Below are 18,751 nucleotides of genomic sequence, written 5' to 3' on the forward strand. Positions count from 1 at the left end.
CTGTCTTGCTCCCCAGTTGTTCCTCCTGGTTTATCTGCACCCAGTCTGCAATCCACCACCTCTCTGGGTTTGCCAGCAACCGCCTTGCCCTCCAGCTGCAGCCTTGCCATGAGTCTTCTCCGCCCCGGCTGCCTGTCTCCACCCCTCCTACCGGTCTGGATGAATGTTTCTTCTTTAACTTCTTGGTTGTCAGACTTCCATACAGTTTGATTTTCTGTCAGTCCTTATTGTTTTTTGTTTTAAATTGTTGTTGTCCTTCTTTTGGTTGTGCGAGGAGGCACAGCGTGTCTACCCATATCTCCATCTTGGCCGGATGTCCTATTTTGACATTTAAAGGTCATCATATTAGCTGTTAATCTTTCCAAAATGTACTTCATGGCCTTTAAACTCTTGAGAGTTAATTACATTAAAGTTAAATAGTATCTTCAGCATCAGAGAACAATTTCACTAATTAGGAAAACAAAAGGAAGGTTTTATTTTTTGAATTTTTGCTAGCAAAAAGAATTTTCTTAAAGAGTATTTTATGATCCTTAACTGCTACATAGTAAAGGAAAAAATTAATCTTGGCCAATATAAATATACAGAATTCTTTTTCTAGCACCTCTATTAACACCAAGAAATACTCTTAGTGTGGTAATGGTAATAAGGCGGATTGAAACAGTTATGTCCTGGACAGCCAATTGTAAATACTGAGAAATTTTGTGTGATGGTTGATGTCACTTTGTTAGCTTGAAGTTGGCCAAGGTGGGGATATTTACACCATAGAAATTAGTGTATTCTACAAATAGTAGCTCCCTTCTCTTCCCCAGAGAGCCAGTTGTCAAACATTTACTAGTGTACCACTGGATTTAATTCATATTGGAGTAAGTGGCCTCTTACATTTGTGATTTTGAGGGAAGGAGCTGAAAAAGGTCCTAGCTATCTCAAAATAACTTTTTAACTAGTTTCCCACAATAATCACTAAGCCGTTGTTAGAGACTTGTATCTAGAAAGTCTGATAGTGAACTATGGCTTAGAACTGTGCAGTAAATTTCTTTGTATAGTCTTGTACAGTTTACAAAGCTCTCAATATGGTTGGTGTCATTTGATTTTTACAACAATCCTAGAAAGTAGGTTTTATTATTATTCTCATTTTACAGGTGTCAAATGGATTTAGTATCTTGTCCAAGGCTATATACCAATGGTGGAACTGATAAATAAATTTAGGTCTTCTATCTCTAACTTCAGAATATCTTCTGCTATGTCATGTTTCAGAAGGAAGAGGGCCCTTGATGGGACCTAAGGGCTAAGTTGGTTTGGATTGGGAAATTTGGGTTTGAGAAGGCTGTACAGCTTGAACTACTGCACCAATAATAGGTGAAGTTGTCCCAAGCAACCAGAACACAATAAGGTGCTATCAGGTACCTAAGTCATGAACTGTCCAGAGGAGAAACTGTAATATCAAAAGATGCACTAGGAATTGTGCAAAAGGCAAAACTACCAAGAAAAAATAAATCTAATTTTGAATGTCAGTTTAGCTCTAGGGAGTTGCGTTCATTTCAGGGAGCTGCTTTTGACCTCTATTGGTCAATGCCCAGTCAGGAAGATAGAAACCACTCCAGGTATTTCAAACACAGGTGATTTGATGAAAGGTATTGTTTTTTAATGGAAGTATTTCAAAACCTGGAGGATAAGATAAGGAGGATAAGAAGGTGATATCTAGAAATCAAAATTGTAGGAAGCTCCTTCTACTGCAACCTTACAGATAATTAGAGAGCCAACTTTATTCAAGGGTCACCTTAGGAATTAATATCATTCTAGTTAATTGGGTGTTTTGTGTGTGTGTTGAGGGGGGTTGGTTTGGGGAACAGGAAAGGTGAATGAGGAGATCAGGGAGAAATTAGGGACTTCCTTGTAATGCAGGTGGAAAGACCTGTGATGAGGAAGATTTGAACCAAAGAGTGATCTTGGAATTAGCTCAGGTTCTAGAGGCAGAATTAAAGTAAAATTATTTTCAGAACACTTAGATTTGATTTAGCTTCCAAAGACAAAGGTAGCTTTGCTTCCTGTGCTTTACCACGTCAGTCTGGGAGTCTGCAGTTTAAAAAAAGGAGATGGAATTAAAGGTGAGATGGAATTAAAGGTGAAAATGAATTTACTTCACCAGAGATCAACAAAACTTTACTCTGGAAGGACCTCGGTCCAGTAGATTTTTGAAGGTGAGTAGGACTGTGTTTGCTCGTATGAGGAATAGAGTCAATGTCATTAAAAGTGTGTGTGTGTCTGTAGGTGAGTGTACTGGGGTGGTGGTGGTGGATAGACAATGTGTAAAACACCTATATCCACAATAAAACCACCACCTGTCTTCTATTATGTATTGTATACATAAACATATTTATATACATAACATAGATATTATATATACTCTATAACATATGATACACACTATACCTAAAGGCTTATTATATTACACGTACATTTAGAGTGTAGATAGCTACAAACTTATACAGACGCCCTTTATGACGGCTCCACTCCATCTTGGATCTTGGCCAGGCTAGCCTTTTGTATGGTTGGCAGTCTCATACCACATTAGAGAATCCATAAATCATATGACCCACTTGCAGACAGTAGAGAGACATATGGGAAACTCATAATAGTGAAGCCACGAAGAAAAGATCATAAAGGGAGAAATACGTTTGAGGCAAGAAAAAGAGTGTAAGAAAGAGAACTTTGGTGGGGCCAGAATGTGTATATCATGCTAGACCATTTTGAAACATTTTGTTTTTTGGGAGCATGGATTTGGTAACCCATAATAAATTCACTTGAGATCCGTTCCCTAGGCCTGAGAACTGACAAAGATTTAAACTGATTCTCACATTTTTACCTTGGACTTTCTGGGCTGTGAGAATCCCTGCTGCTCTATTAACTTACAAATTAAAATTCATTGTTAAGTGAGGAAATGCACTTAACAGAAGGGAATAGAAGGGAAAAGTCAGGATATAGCTAAGAAGTCTTAGGACCTTAATTTACTTCCAAGTTTTTGGCTCCCTGACATGTGTTCCCCCGTGTTCCTCAACACAGTGGTATGATGATCTGCTTGAAGGAGAACTGACGTGGCATTCACCAAATGGGAGCAGAGTAAGGAAGGTGGCACTTTTCTCCCACTCTCCCCCACAACTAAATCACTCCCACACAACTAAATCACACCCCTTGTTTGGAAGGTAGCCTAGATGGGTAGTATCAAATCAGAAAATACAAAGGCCCTGACTTCACCCTCAGCATGAACTAGAATTATAGAGGAACTTCAAATTCTGATCACTTGACATTTGATAACCTTCATTTAGCTGACTAAAAAGCAATTGGCTTCAAGGAAGAAAAGTGGTGAGCCATACCACCCACACCCCCACCCCCACACACAAAATAAAGTCTGTTCTGAATCTAACATCTCCATCATTACCTCTCTGGTTCTAGCTACCAAGTTGTGCATACACAATTACAATAGCCTTCTAACCAGCTGTCCTTACAGTCTAATCTCTTCGTAACAGCCAGAGAGATCTTCAGATGTAAATCAGACTATGTCAAGCTTCTACTTAAATCCTCCCATTCCTTCCCTTTACATTTTTCATTTGTAAAATGGATTTAACAAAAGTACATACTTATGGGTTTTGGAAATTAAATGTGACATGTACAATACTTGGTATATAGCAGGCACTCAGTAAGTGTTCATTGCTATTATTATATTTATTTGATACATAATGAGTTGACAATTATTTTTCACTTGTAATTTTTTTTCAATTGCTAGTGACTGCTCAGTTGATGTTGCTTGGGAGAATCATTAACCAATGCTAAGTAAATACGTCCCTGCTTATTACACATTTATTACACATCTTGGAGCAACATAGATATAAAGTGCCATGTGAAAAGCAGTTTCATATGAAAACGATTGCCTGCCTTTGCTTATTTTCAACTTAGGTTTATATTGGAAAAAAATATTTGTTTTCTCTGAGCAAAATACCTTAATTTCTCCTGATAATGGCATATGGGACTCCTTATACCTGAGTTTTGGCCGCTTCAAGGAGATGAATGCATTACTCCTTGAGGGGCCCTGGCGGAACCCCTAAATACAATTCAGGACTGTCACATTTAGGTCAGACTAACCCAAATATACTCTCCAAATTTTGGGGAAAAAACTAACAATTTTTATGGAATGTGCTATGTAAATGGACAAACATTATTTTTTCCCATATTTCCTATACTCTGCTTCATTCCAAAAAGGAGGCAGTTTACAAAAATACTTACAGTATGATAAGATAAAAATAAAAGTGGGAAATAAAAATATATAACACAAGATTTTACCAGAGGTGGTTCACCAAATGCATGTCATAAGGTACATGGACCACCTAGAGATGGGCTACAAAGTTGCCTTGAGGCTTCCTAGAAATCAGCACCAGAAATAAATATAATAGTTGAGTGGTTTCTGAAATTTCTAAGATGAAAACAAATAAGCTGTTTAAAAGAAGCAGAGCTCTTCCTGGAATTGTAACTTAAAAGAAATGTGCTTCTTGGGTCCTCATGCAGGAAATATGATGTGATGTAGTAAGTATCCTTAAGAGTATTCCTACAGTAATTCCTATAATGAGTTTCATAATGCTGTTTCTTGTAATGTCCCTCCATATAAGTAATGTCATATCAGAAAGAACTGTTGGGTAAAGCAAGTCTATGAATGTGTATTTTGGGGGTTATGGAGGAGACACAAAATAATGTTGGCCAGATACATCTGACTACATCCAAAAATAAATTTAAGAGTATTTGTACACATTGGACTGCATATTTTTAAGAAAATTTTCTAAAACATTCATAAATGAATTTTTGGTATTATGCGACAGGGCAGTTTAGAGTCAGACTCTCAAACACCTTTCTTGCTAATTAATGGCAGACCCACTAATTAGATTGACATCCTCTTATCAATGCTAAACCTAACAGAACGTGTTAGAACAGATACTACCTAATTTCAAACAAGTGCAACTTCTTACTGAGTCCTCAAAGATAAACTAGTTGAAAAGAGTACCTGGTACACAGAGTAATAAGCAGTAAAAAGCTGGAGAATGCTTAGTAAAAATAATTATCGATAACTATTTATGTACGTATGTGGCTGAAAAGACCAATATATAATACTAAACCAATTGTACACAAATAAATATTGATTGTTTGGTTTAAAGTACCTCTTATTCTTTGGGACTTAACATTTGGAATACGAGTTGATTAAAAAGTATCTGATTACAGACCACAGTGATTCTCTGAGTGCTGCTGCTTCCTGTGAGTGCTAGAATCCTCGAAGCTGTGCTTAGAGAAAGGTTTTAGAGTTTTCCTTCTGCCTGTCCTTCTCCATTCCTCTCCCACATACATGTTTCCAGTTACTTTGATTGAGCTTGGTATAAATCACTAATTTAGGATCTCTCTTTCCCCCTTTTTCTTTCCTCTCTTCTTTCTTCCCTCATTCTTTCGTTGCCTAAGCAGGTTCAATTTGGAGTAGTAATATTGTAGTTGTAGGTAATCCTGTGGTCCGATTGTATGTGCCAGGGTCTCCTACTCACTTCTCCTGCTATGTCATGAAAAGCAGCATAAATTCAGGGACTTTGGAGACATTTCTGTATTTAAATCCTAGCTCTGCCATTTACTAGTTAAGTGATCTTAACATTTTGCTCCATCTCCCTCCTAGTTTTATTTTCCTATTCCATAGTGGGGGGGTGGGCAACCCCTTACCTATAATAATTGTAAAAGATTGCCCTGGCCAGTGTGATGGTCATTTGGTTGGGCGTTGTCCTGTAACTGAAGGGTTGTGGGTTTGATTCCCTGTCAGGGCACATTACTGGGTTCCGGGTTTGATCTCCGGACCAGGCATGCAAATTCCCTGGTCAGGGTGTATAAGGGAGGCAACCGATTACTATTTCTCTCCTTTCCTCTCTCTCTAAAAAGCAATAAAAAATGTCCTCAGTTGAGAATAAAAAAATTAAATTTAAAAAGATGTTTTCTAAAAAGTGCCTGACACTCTTTATTTAAGCAATCGGTAGCTGTTAGTTTTACTCTATCCCCTTTACTATTATATAAGGCTTGTAGGCAATGCTGATGAAATTATTCTCAGAGTGTTATTTCTAAGTATTGGGTCCTTATCTCAGCAACTGGGATTAGGTTCTTCCCCTTTTTAAAAAAGTCAGACTCTTCCATTTGACTAGGTACCTATGTTAGACAGAATAATGGCCCACCAGATGTCCAAACCCTAACCCTCAGAACCTTGGCTATATTATTTTACATAGCAAAAGGGACTTTGCATTAAGATTAAGTTAAAGACTTTTGAGATGGAGATTATTCTGGATTATCTCCTGGGGACTCAGTAAAATCACATGAGTTCTTACAAGTGAGAGAGGAAGGCAGGAGGGTGAGAGTCAGAGGAGGTGTGATGACGGAAGCAGCAGTCAGTGTGGTGTGATGCTGCCTTTGAAGGAGGAGGCAGGGAATGCAGGAAGCCTCTGGAATATGGAAAACACAAGGACATAAATCCTCCCCTAAAGCCTCCAGAAGGAACACAGCCCTGCCAACGCCAAGATTTTAGCTCAGTGAGAACCATTTTGAACTTCTGACCTCCATACCTGTAAGATAATAAATTTGTGTTGTATTAAGCTACTAAATTTATAGTAACTTGTCACAGCAGCAAAAGCAAACTAATATTGTGCCATTTTCTGCTTGTCTTTCTTCCAAAGGCTCTGTTATTTGTAAATGTGGGGGTCTACGTACTTATTGCAACTGAGTTGGGCTTGTTTCTGGGCCCTTTCTGTAGACAGAACTAAGAAATATGTATATAATATGAATACTTGTGAGTTCATGATCATATTTCCAATCAGGATTATAGGCTATTTAGTTGGCCTCTTTTTTCATCCGTATCAGCATCAGGGGAGACAGAATTAGAGTATACCATAATTACTCATTTTGCTTTATCCCAGATCTCAGAAAAACAACATCAACACTACTACCACCAATATGATTACTAAAAAGTAGGGTTTTTTGCAGTTGTTTTGTCCTGTGAGGAATATACAATTAAATTACTATATTTTAAAGTGACTTGAAATTACAATCTTTTAAACAATCATTTTCATGTACAGGATGAAGTCATGATTCTTTTCCTCTGTTTACTAATCATCTTCCCATATCTGCTAGGTAGTTATTTTTATTGCTTTGGACAATGTTTAAGTCTATTCAGTTTAATAATAATAATAATTAACATTTATTGTACCAGTCACGTACACTTGGGTTTTCTGATATCTGCAAATGAATTCTAAAGCCAGCATCGATTTTCTTCTTTGCAGCCTTGGTTGGTTTTCAGTAGCCTGTTCAACAACACGGATAGATTTCCACGGAGATGTAATGTCTGTTTCAAAGGCATGCAGGAGGAAGTTGAGGACTGCAGCTTTGGTTTATAGCCCAAATACTGCACAACTAGATTCTCTTTAATGTTCCAAGACCAGCACTAAACAGCTTGCAAAAAACAAGACCTATACTGTTGCTAAGTACTCAAATAGCTATAGTAACTTTAGAATACAAAATTTATTCCATTGTAAACAGACCAAGTTGATTTCTCTTTGCTGATAGGAGTCCAGATCAGAGGAACGCAGGTAATATAGGGAAAGGAAATGAGATACAGAATGATATTGGCTTTTATTATCATGAATATAAATTGACAAACATACTCTAATATGTATCACAGTAACAGTTCTAGGAAGCAGCAAGTATTGGCATTTGGTTGAGGTTTCTTCTCAGTTAGATCAGTTCACCCAAGCTGGCAGAACACAGAGCATTAAGTCACAGTCCAAAGGGTTCCGTCTGCAACTGGCAGGCTGGTGACTGAAGGCAGCTGCACAGAAATACAAAGCTTTGGCAGGGTGTGGCCAGCTTTGTCAATTAAGGGAATAGGAGCCTGAAGCCAGGGAGCCTCATAACAACAGTGAGGCAGTCAGAGATTATATTAGGGTGAAGCCAAAGAAGTGAAACAGGGCTAAACCACAGCTTGAAATTCAAGTGTTCACACGGACAGAGTCAGGTCACACAAGAAAGGATACAAGTAGGAGAGACAGCAGTGAGCCGAACCAAAAGCCAGAAATGAAAGTGACCAGGATTTTTCAGTTGCAGACAATAGAAATTTACTATGGGTAATGCAAGCAAAACAGAATTAAGTGAAAGGCAATTGGGTGGGGGGAATGTCTCACAGAATTGACAGGAAGCTGGTGTCCTGGTTTGGGCAGAATCCAAATGCTCCAAAGGCTGGGAGGTAGGATCAGAGTCACTGCCCTATGGCAGGAACTGTGTGGTCAGGGCGCTGCTTTTAGGAGGGAGTGCCATTCCCACTGTTTTTAGAATGCCTGCCCCTCTGCTCAAGATTCAGATCTAAGGAGAGAGCACCCATTTGGCATTTTTTAGGCAATGTGTCCCCTATGACTCCTCCCCGACCTTATACCACACCTACCAGAAGGCAGAGCCCCTGGTCACAGAATATAGTGTTTTGGAGTAATTTCATCAGAAGGAAATATTGATGCTATTAAGGAAGGGTAAACAGATGCTAAACAGCCAACACTCCATAAATGTCCAAATATACATGGTAAAATCAAGAAAAATAGGCTCTGGAGCAAATTTAAACAATGTTTTGCCTCAGAACCATAAATCCAGTTCTACAAGCTTGGACTTTTAAAGCTGAGGAACAGCTTGGGACCCGATATTTTCAACTTTTGATTACCATTGATGTTGGATTAGGAAATGTAGGTTCTTGGGAGTCAGATAGTAGCTAACAATGAATATAAATTTAGTGCTTACTATATTCCAGACAGAGAGGTAAGTGCATTAAAGGTAAATCATTGCATTTAATCTTCCTGACATTGATATGACGTAGGTGTTACTGACTCAATTTATAGATGGGCCAACTGAGATTCAGATTATTTAAATTGTGCAAGGAAGGAAAATAGAAAGAAACTGATTATAAGAGAAGTAGAATAAGAAACTAATCATAGGGGAAGTGGAATGAGAACTAAATGGAAGTGAGGGTTCTAACTAAGGTATCCTCCTGCATCAATTTTATCTTCTGCTGACCTTGTGATCTTGTTCAGTCAGATGTGATCACCCGCATAATAAGAACAGGTGGGAGGATAAAGACATGTCCAGCGTTAGCAATGGTGGTTGGTGACGAGAGGGATGAAGACCAAGTGTGACGAAGCATGACAGAGACTAAAGAAACATAATTAGACACAGATGCTGAACCCCACAAGGTGGTCCTCTGTTCACTCTCCGAAGGGCACATAAAACTCAGACATGGTTTAGACAAGCTTTGACACCAAATGTGGGCCTGCCCGGAAAGAGAATATAGTAATCCTGTGAGCTCAGTCAGCAGCCTAGGGTCTAGTCAGAACCTGGGACTAGTGAGCCATTGTCTAAACCTGGCTTATAACTTCTCCACATTGTATGGGGTTCTGGGAGAGACTACAGAATCAATTAGAAAGGAAGCCAAAGGAGAAGTCCAGTGCTGTAGCCCGGGACAACATTATAGGGAGTAATTGATACGGGAGTGGCAGAGTTGTAAGTGTACAATCTAATCCAGAGCTCCTACTTGGCATTTGGCATCTATATTCAGAGAACTGTATGATTCCTTGGAGTGGACGTTGATGAGACACTTAGTCTTGGACTCATGGGCTGGGATGAGTTCCTGAGGTAGATATTAGGAAAATGTAACTACGGGGAGCAAAAGAATACCAGGGGAGGAATAAATGGAGCAGAAACCAATCATTATGACCATCTCTAAACTGTAGATCTATGTGTTACCCAGAATTCAAGCTGTTCTGGAAATCATTACAGAAAAAATCACAGCGTTCCTTAATTCTTGTATTTATCACAAAATAGCATTCTTCAGATAGCCAAACTTGCTTAAAAGCTGTCAAAATTCAGGGCTGCTAATGGAAAAAAAATTAAAGTGCCTAGCAGGAGATAGCCATTCTTTTTTCACAAGATACCTTTACACTCTTCATGATGTTTGTAGCTTTTCTCTATAGACAATTTTCTGTATTGGAGCACTTTATCTTAAAAATGTATTATTTTCTTCTATGAGGCTTTAACATTTTGCTGTCCACAGTTGTCTTTTTTTATTGACATCCTGTCTAAACTTTACCTGCTCTTTTATTTATAGGTCATATGCTCTCCACATAGAAAGTATTCCTTTGAAGAGTGCTATGGACTGAATTGTGTCCCCCCAAATTTATATGATGGAATTCTACCCCCAGTGTGATGGTATTTAGAAATGAGGCCTTTTGGATGTAATTAGGTTTATAAGAGGTCATGGAGGTGGGGCCCTCACAATAAATTAGTGCCCTTTTAAGAAAAGGAAGAGAGAGAGATCGCATGCATTAAGTAAAGGCCATCTGAGAGCCTGGAAGATTGTTCTAACCAGAATCAACCATGCTTCCACCCTGATTTCAGATTTCCAGCTTCCAGAATATGAGAAAACAAACTTCTGTTGTTTAAGCTGCTCTATGGTATTTTGTTATGTCAGCCAAGTGAAGACAAGGAGTCTTCAAGATGTAATTTTATTAAAATTACTGAAGATTATTATTATAAAATATAATAAAGCCTCTCAGAAAAGTTTTGTGATTCTTGTACTTTCCTTTTTGCATCTACAAAATACTTAAAATCATCCTTTTGGAAATGTGTAAACCAGTATGTTGACCCTCTCCAGCTGTACTCATGTAACAATGTGAAGGAAAGGTTGCTAAGTGACAGCTTCCCCCAAACCTGATGTATCTGCATTCTGACTGGCTTTCTCCCAGGATCCTTCCCCTTCCTCCCCTTGACTGCAGACATGACTGGGGAAGAGGTTATTTTCCTGATTGTAGTAATAAAATATGTTGCTCTGCTTCCAGGCTCTGGCTGCTATCGCAAGGTCTCATTTTGCATTCTTCCTGTTTCTCCTTGACCATTTAGTTTTCCTCCAGTTAGTTTACCTTAAGGCTAATATTGAAAAAGAAAGAAATTGTTTGGTCATGCCTCAAGCTTACCCTACTCCAACCAGTAAATCTCCACTATTGGTTTACCCTCACAGTTCAACAACATATTTGGAAGAAAATGTTTCCTCTGTTTATTTTCAAAAGTTTTTGTAAACATCTCAATCTCATAATATTGTATTTAATGTTTAACAGGTTATCAATTATCATATCATCTGGGCAGGTCAATTAACCTCTATGAAGCCATCATTCCTCATTCTTAACAGGGGAAAAATAATAATAGCTGGTATATTACTTCATAGGGTTGTTGTCAGAATCAGATGCAATAATAAAGAGTTTATACAAATGTTGCTTTTTACATTGTTGGGTAGGAAATATCTACCTATATTTAATTCAGCCAGATTGGCCACATTACTGATACACTGTATCAAAGTAGAGTGCTAGATCAGTAATTTTTAAACTTTTTCATCTCATGGCAAATATAAACCAATTTCTAAAATTCTGTCAAAAATATATTTTTTGCTGATCTAACCCAAAAAAATAATTATAATTTTTATTTATTCACGCTGGACTGCTATTGTAGTCTTGGCTGTTGTCAATTTTTTTATTTGACAGTCTAAGAGAAAACAGGTCAGTGCCCCTGACTAAATGGGTATTGCATATTTTAAAAATTCTTGCAGCACAACTGTTGAAAATCGCTGTGCTAGATTAATCTTAGGTGTTTATTTGTATTTTGGGGATATTTCTTGATCAATTTGTACAAAACAAATTTGGCAAGGAGAGTATTTTAATAGTATGAACAAGGGGCCTGAGAAGAAAATAATTATAGTACAAATCTATATGTTAGTGCTCTCATAATGTTTAATGGTACACTGGAAACTTGCACTTAGCAAATTTCTCTTTTGACAAACTGCTTTCTTTTCATCTCCTACAAATGCTTTACTTGAGAGAGAATGGTAGATACATTTTGTGGCAAGTAAAGCTGGCCATTTTCCTTTTTCTGTAAGCAGTTAAGACTTTAAGTGGAGAAAGAAGGAAATAGAAAAATTTTCCTGCTTACAATCCTAATTGAAGGCCTTAATCCTACACTCTCTCCAGTTTATGTAGGTGTGTGTGCATGTACTGGTGGGGCTGGATAGCCACAGTAAGCATTCAGAGGGGTAAGAGGAAGAGAAATAGTTTATACAGATAGTTTGTATACAAAAAGAATCAAAGATGTAAGTGAGATATTGGAATATTTACACTGTCTCAGATGTGAAATTAAAGTTACCTAGAAATTTTGCTTTCTTTTTTTACTCTCCTCAAGTTCCCACTTGATAAATTGTTTTTTTTCCTGAAGAAATTCACGATATTCTTAAACAAAAAGTCGTTTTTCAGCAAATTCCCCCCTCATTTTAATAGAAATACATAGGTAAAGCTTCTCCTGCTTAAAAAAAGGTAATCATTACATACCTAAATGGTAGAACAAATATTTACTTGTATCTATAGAGACATAAATTTAACAGAATGAAGTTCCGAGAAATAAAAAAAAATGTGAAAGTGCTTTGGAAAACATAAAGAAACATCAGTAGAATATAAATATCCAAAGAGTGGTGGTAATGCTACGAAACATGGGGTGACACAAAAATTTAACTGTATTTGATATATGAGATAGCACATGAAAACGTGATCTGTTTGCTTATGTTGAGACATCATGCTACAAAAGAGTTTTGGTTGAGATGTCTGTAGTTTGGGTTTTATTTTTTCTTTATTAAGGTAAGCTGTTTTGATATTGCCATTCTTTTCTGACAATAGAATGATATGAAAATTTTATTGACTTTCTACCTAGATTACTTGCCAATTTTAATCTATAGGAACTTCTAGGCAAATTTTTAAAAAGGACAAAATAAATATCTTTACTCAAGTGTTTAAAATGTAAACATTTACTTCAACCCATATGTAATTTAAAAATGTGATTTGATCATATATTTATATATGTGTATTTCTTAAACATTTATCAGAACTTCGAGGGTGGATAAGAGATGTTCTTGATCCAAATTGTGCTTTTTGAGGCAGAGAGTATAAAGCGGTTTGTTGGTTGTTGATGACAATATTTAGAGTTCTCTGTATAGCAGACATTTCTCCATTTAGTGAGGTAGGATTAACTATGTTTTGTGTCTAGTACTTACTGAGTTCTGGGACAGATTACAAACTTTGGGATGTAATTTGATTAGGCAAATTATTCCCACATCTGAGCATGCATAAATCTTAGTTGCTTTTGAGTCTCTAAAAGAGTGATGGTGGTGTGATAAATACAGAAGCAGTACTTTTAATATTACCGCTCTTCTAAGATTGGTAATACCAGTCACTTCTTAACCTTCAGTTTGCAAGAGAGTGTGAGAGAGGTAAAAAAAAAAAAAAAAGGCACTGTTGTATTACAAAACCAAAACCAGCATCTTTTCATACTAATTACCCATCTGAAGGTTACATATTAACCCTACCATATGTCTGGTAAGGCGCAGAGGGAAAATGAGACAAATCCTTAATTATTTTAAAGTGTATTTGGTTCATTGAAAACTTTATGGGGTGTGTGTGTGTGTGTGTGTGTATGTGTGTGTGTGTGAGAGAGAGAGAGAGAGAGAGAGAGAGAGACTCAAGTTTCTTCATAAAGTGAATGTATAAAAATATAAAAGTGATAAATAAATCTTTAAACAAAGCACCAGGCTATGGTTTTTCTTCATGCACACCTTAATGCTTGACTTTTGAAAGGACTTTAGACATAAGTAATATTAAGAATAACAATTTTTTAAAAATTAAGTTTCAGAGTCCTCTACAGTGTCTTCGTGGTGGATTTATTCCTATCGAGGCCTTCATTTTAGTTAACCACCTACAAGAAAGAAGAAGAATACAATCTTCTTCCTTTTCTTTGTGGGCAGAAAGGGCTAGAAAGTGGAGGCAGAAAACATCGGTTCCAGTTTGAATTCTACAACTTGATGACTTGAATGGTTTGGTCTCTCAGAACTCCAGGAGTGTCCTTTGAAAAACTGAGGTAATAACTATGCATTATACAGGGATGTGCTGGTGATCTACACCAAATCTTTCATTACAAAATCATAAGCATGTAATTCTGGAACGTAATATCACACTCAAGCACATCATAGACATTTTAGTTGAAATGTTCAAATTGCTGTCCATCTCATGGAGACATTCATGTACCCTACCAACTACACTCAACAGAGTTACTTCTGCCGGACCCTGTATATTTTGCTTTTTTCTTCCTTGTTGGGGTTAACCCTTTGTCTTCCTGTGTCCAGAAGAGCCCCCATTTTTCTAGGGACTTTGTATGTATGAGGCTGGGGGAAAGCCACAGCCCCCAAGACTGGCCAGAGCCGAACTCCTCCTTGCCTTGGGAGTCAGCACTGTGCCCTGGCCCTCACAGCACTCCTAAGTGTGTCTGTGTGTCCCCCTTTCTTGTTCTCTCTTTCCAGTCCCTCCTTATGTATACCTGCAGCACAAACATAAAACTCTTACTCTTTCTGTTTCAGTGTTACCTGCATGCTTTATTTGTGTGATTTGAATAGTTCAGAGGATTACCTGAGCTCTCAAATGGACTAGTGGAATACCTGTAATAGCACTGGTGTTATAAAAAAAACAACCCCCCCCCCCCAAAAAAAAAAACTGGGAGAGTTTGAGCCAGTGCTGTCACTCTCTTAAACCAGCTCCTAAATCCTTTGGCACTTGGAGGGCTGTGCTAGGCACCGTTGGGAAAGCCTCGGTACCCTTACTTGGCACAATGAAACCCCTAGGATCTTTGCTCACTAAAGCCACGAAATTTGTAATAGCTTCCTGGAACTGTGGATGTTTTTCTTCCAGTTCTCTCCACAGACCTCACCAAGTGTCTTAACTAGAGAAACACCACCACTCCACAATGTCCCCACCTATCCCTCCAAAGGTGGACAGAAGAGTGGTTTGTTCTTTATACTCCTTGTCAGCCAATGAGCGTGCTGCCTTTCTTCCGGTCGGCCAGCCGACCAATCCGAGCAAGTCGGTGTAATCTTCGGCTCCACTCGGCTCTTTTCGCTGTTGCGGGCAGCATGGGGCCACCGCTGCCGATAGAGAGACGCTTTCCTTTTTTTTATTTTTTTCCTTGTGTTCACTTCCGGGTCCGGTGCCGATCCGGATGCCCGAGGCAGAAGGATGTTTGACCTCCGGATAAGCGAGGCCCCGCTGTGCATTCATTCCCGGCTGCATCGGTGGCGACAGCAGTGGCCCGGGCGGCGACTCTCCAGCCGGAGGCGGCGGTAGGAGGCACCGTCAGGAGTGAAGGGACCCAGTCTGAGTTGAGCCTTACCTTCCTCGCTGGTTCCTTCCCCCCTACCTTGCTTGCTCCCTCCCTGCGTGGCTCGCTTCCCTCCTTCGACCGCCTGCGGTGTGATGTGCCGCCACTGCTGCCCCCGCCACCGCTGACTGACGGAGCGGGGGCGTCGCCCGCGCCCCAGACCGACCCCCACCCCCGAGGACAGCACCTCTGAGGTAAAGCCCCCTACGTGTTGGCGCTGGGCCGTGTGGCCCGCGGCAAGCTCTTGGTGGCCGCGCTCTTTTCTTCCCGGGTGGGGCTGGGTGGGCTGGGGTCCCAGGCTGAGTGGGGTGGGGCACGGCGGGGGCTGCGCGGTGGGAGGGCGGGGGGCCTCGGAGGAGGGGTGGGCGAGGACCGGGCGGGAGGCGCCCCTGCGTGCGCCGAGGGGGCCGCTGCCGGGAGGTGAGGGCGCAGAGGGCTGGGTGGGCTGGGAGGGGGCCAGGGGCATCGGGCCGGGCTGGCTGCAGAAGTTGCCCGAGTGGTGCGCTGTGAGTGGGTCCTGGAGGGAGGTGGGGAGCTGGGGAAAGGCAGGGACTTCTTTGGGAGCGTTTTTGAGGTCGGGAGTGTAGTTTCCAGCACTCCTTGATTGTGTCCAGACAATTACCTTCTGAGTGGGGGTTTTGGGTAGGAGGGACGAAGGCATCGGTCTGCTGGAAGGAGGTGTCGGGGGCCAGCTTTTATTTTAGGGGTAAACTTCCCGTTGGGGCGTTTGTTTTAAGGCAAGGAACAGGGATTTACCTCTTTGATAGAGCTTTTGACTTAGCTCAAAACTTAACCAAGGCTTTAGTCGGAGTAACAAAATTACTCTGACGGTTACTGTTACGGTGCTGGTTTGTTTATCCCACATGCAGGGGAAGTGACACAGAGCGCCGGTTCTTTCGGTCCACAGCCCCCACAGTACTTTTCTGTGGGGTGGTGGGGGTGTGTGTGTGTCCTGATGGGGTGGGGGTAGTCAGGCCTGTGTTACGGTCGTTCTCGTTCTCCCTAGGAAGGAGGAAAAGTTAATGGGTTGGGGGGGTGGGGAGAGAGAGAGTGTGCGTGGGAGATGGCTACTGTTGCTACACTGTGCGAATTAGTTTTAACTGTTGTAATGAGTACCAAGGCTGGTCAGTAAGTGACCCGGTTTTTAGCCTTTTGTTTTAGAACATCGACTTGTATTGGAAAAATTTAAACCTACTGGTTTTTAATAACCTAAGAAAATAAGTCAATATTCATTTCTTTTGGTTTTGCAGTTCTTACGATATGAATGACATTTGCCTACAGACAGTAAAATATGTTGAACTATAAGTTGGAATACTTTTTAAAATTAAAACTATCTAATTTTTAAAGCCAGATGTATATATATTTGAAGAATGTTTGCTTTCCCTATAAAAATATATTGTGGAAGAAAATTATCACAAAAATTATAACAATGATTTAAAATTAGAAAGATCTGAGGCCAGTTTTTAAGAAAACATTTTCCACTAAAAATCAGATCTGGTTTGTGACATTTTTAGTAGCGTTTAGGAGGGGTTTGGATGGAGAGATGTGCTTAGTGTGTTTTATAACTATTCCTAAACTTTGACCCAACTGTATTCTGAGCTAAGATTAAGTATAGTCATATTTTATATACATTAGCCTCTGTAGTTGCACAAAAGATGAAAACTATGTTTATGGGCATTGGCAGAAATTATCAAATCATTTGACTGGCAGATTCTTAGTAGAGTGTGTAGACACTTCTTGCTTTTAGGGAGTTTGCATTTCTGGGTATGCATCAGATATAAATATGTATTAGAATGGGGGATAGATAAGTTAATTTTAATGTTGATGTGTATGAAACTTCTTGGGGGGCTTTTTGAAAGTGATTATCTTTACTGATGATTTATTGTGCTGATTGACCTCTTCTGCAATAATAAACTTAAAAATTAATGCATAATGTAGTTATTAATGTTTTCATCACTTATTTGTAAGCATTAACTAATAACAAAATCTTTAATACATGAAAGTCTTGTATCTCTTCAAATAAACAGAGTGGGATTAGAATCAAGGATAGTTTTAGTTCAACCTGGACCTTTAATATGCACACGAGAGTTTTACTATGTGTGGTGAGGCCGGAAGAGTAGGTAGAATATGAAGATGAATAGAGACCCAGTAGCTGCCTTCAAGGGAGAAGCAGACTTGCACAAATATAATTGCAACACAAAACTCCTGTGAGTTTATTGTGTGTGTGAGTGTGTCTTACTAATTTTTGACTGGGGAATTATGAATGAGTTTACACCTGGTAACAGTCCCTTTGGGTCTTATCATATTTTAATGGGCAGAATGGAGGCTGTGTGTATGTGGGGGTAGTAGTCTTGGTGAAGGGAACAGCTTGAACACAGGCATGTGGGTTGGGTATTATGGGGCCTATTCAGCTGGACATAAGGCTGCTGTGCCAGGAGGTCTTTGTAGGAGAGAACGCTGTGAAGTAGGTGGAGATCAGGCCAGGGAAGTCCAGAATGCCTTGTATTTAAAAATGAGTCAGTTTGAGGTACGAAGGTCCAAGTGTATAGCTTCTATGGTGATAGAGAGTAGGTAAGGCAAATAAGGATAGTAAAATGAAGGAAATAAATTATAGCAGAATAGTCAACTTGTCATCATTCATGCTAATGGAGGAAAACACAAAAATATAAAAACTAATACAGTTCATACATTGCTTGCCATATTTCTTTATTTGCATTTGAATATGGGTGTGTATGGTAATCTGGTAATCGATTTTACGTGATAGAAATACAGACTGTAAAAATGTGACTCAGGAATAAGTGGAAAGCAGCAGTCCATTTACTTCTCTGTGTCCCCTCTCTGATCCCCTCCATGCTGTGACTGGGCCATTATTCTGGTGTAGTTTATTGGTTCAGTTTTTTTTCAGAATAGAACAGGTGGTTGTTTAGTTTCAAAGGGCTTGCCAAACGAGTTTATCTAACTAAGTAGAAGGCATGCTAAAATATTAAAAAACAAAACAAAATACAGTTCACTTGATAGTTACATTATTGTTAAAACATTTGAAGGTGAGGTTTACTGTGGATGAAGTGCAATGTAAGGAGTCTACATACAAAGAGAATTGACTATAATAGTGAGATGACAAAATGAGAAACTTCAACAGTTCCAGACAAATAATGTATAAGGCTTTTTGGTCATCTTAAATAACAGATAGCCCTAAGATAATTTAACACCAAACTTATTTTCGTAAGAGTGTTTAGAAGAATATCATCCTCCCAAACACTGGTGTTTAAGTACATGTAGAATCATGTTACAGGGAAGTTTGCTTGATGGTTTTTGCTATTTTCCTCTTAGTCTTCAAAAGAACTTACATTATGATTGTATTTGTGTTATTTTGAACACTAACAATAATACGTGTTACAGTGTATTAAGTACTTACTTTGTATAG

At 39.2% G+C, this 18,751-nt stretch overlaps 1 protein-coding gene across 8 annotated transcripts in view; it reads left to right on the top strand.

Moving 5' to 3' along the window:
* The first annotated feature begins 15,083 nt into the window (after positions 1-15,083).
* The window catches only part of CSNK1G3 (casein kinase 1 gamma 3), a 104,007-nt gene continuing 100,339 nt past the window's right edge, over positions 15,084-18,751 (top strand). For 5 of the 8 annotated variants that reach the window (XM_024571446.3, XM_024571448.3, XM_024571447.3 and 2 more), the window contains exon 1: positions 15,084-15,521. The gene's annotated coding sequence lies outside the window, so the exon portion shown is untranslated. The remainder of the gene's footprint in view (positions 15,522-18,751) is intronic. The other 3 variants (XM_024571450.4, XM_024571452.3, XM_024571454.4) reach the window with 1 other exon arrangement.

This window comes from Desmodus rotundus, chromosome 1, assembly GCF_022682495.2.
Source record: "Desmodus rotundus isolate HL8 chromosome 1, HLdesRot8A.1, whole genome shotgun sequence".
NCBI classification, from domain to species: Eukaryota; Metazoa; Chordata; class Mammalia; order Chiroptera; family Phyllostomidae; genus Desmodus; species Desmodus rotundus.